This window comes from Protopterus annectens, chromosome 17.part0 (genome assembly GCF_019279795.1).
Source record: "Protopterus annectens isolate FY-2018-M chromosome 17.part0, PAN1.0, whole genome shotgun sequence".
Lineage (NCBI taxonomy): Eukaryota > Metazoa > Chordata > Ceratodontiformes > Protopteridae > Protopterus > Protopterus annectens.
The window spans coordinates 302332324-302337323 of record NC_056751.1 but is presented as its reverse complement, the minus strand read 5'-3'; the positions used below and the strand labels follow the sequence as shown (position 1 = coordinate 302337323).

Genomic DNA, 5000 nt, shown 5'->3' with positions numbered 1-5000 from the left:
TATTTGTGGATTCAATTCCCATTCGTGGGGATCCATGATGTTTCTGCTTAAGTCATCTGCCAGTGTGTTTTTCTCTCCTGGCAGGAATTGTGCTTGCAGATGAACTTGAAGGTTTATAGCTGTGTTCCACAAGGTCATGGCTTGTCTGCATAGGGGGTAGGAGTGAGTGCCCCCTTGCTTATGTACCACATAACTGTGGTGTTATCTGTCTTTATCAGTAGTTGTCCTGGATGCAGCAGGTCCTTGAAAGCTATAAGCACATTTTGCACAGCTAGCATCTCTTTTTGATTGATGTGAAGATGCTTTTGTTCTGCGGGCCACGTGCCCTGAATACATTTGCCTGCCATGTGTGCTCCTCAGGCGTAATCCGATGCATCTGTTGTCAGTGTTTGCCTGGCTGTGGGTTGTGTAAAAGGCTGTCCCTTGTTGAGGTGACAAGCTTGAGCCCACCATTGAAACTCCTGTTGAAGGCAAGGGATTAGTGGTATAACTGTTTCCAAACTTTGACAGTGTTGAGACCATACATTCTTTAGGTAACATTGTAGTTTCCTCATATGCAGTCTGGCATATGGAATTAGTAGTATGCAGGATGCCATGTAACCCAAGGCCTGCAGAATTTTTCTTGCAGGGAGTTGGGTCTTTGTTGCCATCAATTGAAAGTATTGAGTCAGTTGTCCTTGCTTGTCTGGCGTGAGATAAGCCATCTGGGCCATTGTGTTCAAGCTGGCACCCAGGAATATAATCTCTTGTGAGGGCACTAGTTTTGATTTATTTTTGTTTACTGTGTACCCCAGGCAACTTAATAACTTTTTTACAAACGCCAGATGCTTTAGAAGAATGTCCTTGTTCTCTGCTTGAATCAGGCAGTCGTCCAGGTACGGATAAATTTGAATTCCTTTCTATCTGCAAAATGCAATTACTGGTGCCAGGCACTTTGTGAAGACCCTGGGTGCAGTAGATAAACCAAAGGGCAGTGCAGAGAATTGGTAGTGCATTGAACCAGCTATGAATCTGAGGTATCTTCTGCAGTTTTGTCTGATAGGGACATGCAGGTATGCCTCCTTGAGGTCCAAAGTCACGAGCCAAGATTTCTTGCCCAGCATGGGAAGAAGCTGCTGTAATGTCAACATTTTGAATTTCGGAACATCCAGGTAAGTGTTTAGAGATGAAAGATCCAGAATGGGCCTCCAGGCTTTGTCCTTTCTGGGTACCAGAAAGAGTCTTGAGTAAAATCCTTGTCCTTGCTCCTGTGATGGCACCTTTTGAATAGCTCTCATATCCATGAGTGCTGTAATTTGTTTGTGAGCCTCTGCCCATTGATTTGGTGGCAGAATTGGCATTCCTTTTAACCTTGGCAGAGTGTGAAAGTGGAACCTGTAACCTTGAAATACAATGTTGAGAACCCATTTGTCTTTGGTGATCATTTGCCAATTGTGATAGAAGAGTGCCAGTTTTCCTCCCAAGGGGGCTTCCAAGAGGGATTTGTTTGGCAGCTGTAGTGGGAAGTCATTGGAGCTGCTTTTTATATGGCTGGGGCCTGTTTTCCCCTTCTTTCTGGCCTGATGCAACCCATTGTCGAGGCCTGTAAGGACCTTGTGTTTGACCTCTACCTCTTGGACGTCTGTATCTTCCCCTTTGAGGTCTGTCTGTAATTGGAAAGGACCAATTCTTAGTTGGCCAGTTTCTGCTAAATCTAGGAGGCTGAACCTGTAAAAACTCCTTCACCGTTTGCATAGATTTTGCCTTATCCTCCATTTTCTTTAATACCTCTTCTGCCTTAATTCCAAATAACACATCCTGCTGCAAAGGTGCACCCAATAATTTTGCTTTAACATGATCTGGTAACGTATGTTCTTTTAACCAAGCATGTCTTCTAATGACAGAGCCTGTAACTGCTGCTCTGGAGGAGGCCTCTAGAGAATCAAAACCACATTGCAAAGTATGCTTTCCCACTTGTTCAGCTGCAGGCAATAAATCCTGCATTTCTTTAAAATTAGGAAGATCTGATTGTGGAAGCATTTTTTGTTTTAACTGAGACAGGAAAAATTGCTGATATTTTAGCATGTGAAACTGGCAATTTAAGGCTCTCATTGCTAAAGTTGCAGACGTATATACTTTCTTTCCCCATCTGTCTAATGCTCTGGAATCTCTGTCAGAGGGAACTGGATTCTTGGCTGATGAGGCCTTAACTTCTTTGGGTCCCTGAGAAATGGTTTCAGGGTCAGCTACAGGGCTTTTATACATAAATTTATGTGAGTCAGGGACTCTGTAGTATATGTCAGGTTTAACAGGGGCTGGAGGTACGGAATCAGGATTTAAGCTGGATTCAGTATACACATCATCCACAATATCTAACACTGGCGGAATAGCAAGGGGTCTGTGTTGAGGTAATAAAAGGAAGTCTCTGAGCCTTTTCTTGGATTCTGAGTAATCCTGGCCTTCCCAGTGGAAATGCTCCCTCATGGTATGAAGGGTTTCCCCAAAGGAGTAGTCCTCAGGTGGTGAGGCTGATGGAATTCATTCCTCAGCATCAGAATCCTCATAAGGGGGTAAAGAGTATCCTAGGTCTGAGGATGAATCAGAAGAGATGGACACCTGGTTGGATGAGTCATAGTCTGCATCCTGTCTAGGCCTTTTATCAGGAGGGGGATGGGACCCCCTGATCAGAGTGATTAGGTCTTCGGCCATTTTCAGCATTTGTTTCTTAGGCATGGCGGCCTGTCCTGGAGAATGCTGTATTTGTTTCTTTGATTTTAAAGGAGGCTTAGACTTAGCTGAGGGTTTAATGCTTAACTAAGTAGGTCTGAAGACACCCTCTGAAGCTGTGGGTTGCTCAGCTACTCCGGATCCCTCTGAAAGGTTAGTCTCGGTAGGCTGAATAACTTGCGCGTCCGAAGGCCCAGCCATTTCCACGTGGGAGTCAGAGCTGGCCTGTGGTTCTACAGAAGTGGTCATCAGGGGCTGCGAAGGCGCCTCACTGAAAACCGGAGAACTGGCAACTGGCCTAGAAGAGGCTTCGTCGTCAGTTTTGGGCCGCGGATGCCTATCCTTGTCTTTACGCTTTTTGTGTATTCCGGTCATTGGAAGTTCCAATGGCATGGTATAATTGAATTTTCTACCAAAATAATGTCGGCCAAAATCAAACCGACATTTAATAGTGCGCTTGTTAAACCTAGCACAAAACCGACAACCGGTGACTTTGTGGTCTGGGCCTAGGCATGGGATACAATAGGAATGGAAATCCTTATGAGGTATTTGCTTCCCACAAGAAATACAGATATTAACTTTTACTGACATCGGTCTGAGGCAAGAAAAAGTTTCCCCAACGGGGTACTTAGCTTTGTAGAAGACTTTGGTTCTGGATTCGGAATGAAAATCTCAGTTGACGGCCGACCGGCACTTGCGAACTACTTTTGCTGCGGGCACCACGTGGCAAGAAAGACTGGAGAAAATGGTGTCAGCTGCATCTTATATACCCCTTAGGTTAAAAGAGGTTAAGAGATTAGTACTAGGCTACTTGCCCTTGTGGGACATTTTAAGCCTAGCCAAGTACCCCATGTGAGAATCAAACCCTGCACCTTGTGTCTGTAAGGTAAACACCTTAACCATTATGCCATCCTCCCAACCCCTGTCGCACTGACGTCAGGGAGGAGGTGACAGCAACCAACGCCGGACCAAGACTTTGGAACTCAGGCCAAATGGGGAACCGCCTGACGGCATGATAACCCAAGTGTAATGACTGCAGCAGTGTAACACGATGAACATTAAAGGATATGATTGTATCAGCAAATGTCAACAACACTACAAACTGAATTTCACAGCAGTGAACAGAAAAATGCAAAACAAATAACCGATGCACCCAACAATGAAACCCACTTAGAACCTCCACATATAAATAAAATACAAAAAATTGTTTTTCGCTTGTACTCCCCATTTGGAAGGCAAGCCCATCAACCCCCCCCCCCCGACTTAAATATACCAACTCTATTTTGCATCAATTTGAGGTAAGGAGAAATTGCCTTACAAAAAGGAATCACAGGCAGCAATGACAACCAAACTAGTAGTAGTTCTGCTAAATCTCTATCTATCTATCTATCTATCTATCTATCTATCTATCTATCTATCTATCTATCATTTGTTAACCGGGAAAGTCTGACTTGGAATGAAGTGAATTTTCAGCGGAGGCCTGGGAAAAAATGCTCCCAACGCATGTCTTTGTAACGTGGGAGGAAACAGGAGCACCCGGAGGAAACCCACAAAAATGCAAGGAGGACATTCAGACTCCACACAGAAGGCACCCCAGCCAAGAATCAAACCAGAGAACCTCTTGCTGTGAGGCGACAACACTACCGCTGCACCACTGTGCCGTTCAAAAATCTACAACAATACTCAACACATGTGCTGTGCCCACTGACTCATATTTACCTATGCACAATATACCATAACAACACACATAACACCTCATACTACCTCACCAAACATACCCAAGACACAATACAAACATTATTAGTGATCACACACCTCAGAAGTGACACTGCTATGCGTTTGCTTTATCATGCATCCCTACAAACTGTTCAACTACATGAGTACTCACTATTTGTAAATAGATATGTAAATTACACAATGTTTTTCGCCCAGTATGAACAAAAGTACCTGAACATTGTATGCCAATCCTTGCAAACTTCATCAAAATAACATTCATTAAAAGTAAGCTGTGACACTGTAGTGATACAAAAGTTGCTCTAAAATATATTGTTTGAACTATAACATAAATATTATGGACATCCTACAAAAAGAGTTATGACTCCATGAGCAAAACTAGCTTATATTTAATGACAATTGTCTTTTTTGGCATAGAAAGATAAAATAAGCCAGGGGATTCATGAACAGGCCTAGCATAAGCATACAGCTCATAATAAAAAAGCCCTGCTGTTATGATGCAGTATTCTGCAATTCAGAGACTTGTTTGCAGTGATGAGGAAAGACCACATTATCACATA

At 43.5% G+C, this 5000-nt stretch overlaps 1 protein-coding gene across 1 annotated transcript in view; it reads right to left on the bottom strand.

The window, feature by feature from the left end:
* MPPED2 (metallophosphoesterase domain containing 2) overlaps positions 1–5000 on the bottom strand; it is a 1431207-nt gene that overhangs the window by 1319866 nt on the left and 106341 nt on the right. The window lies entirely within an intron of this gene.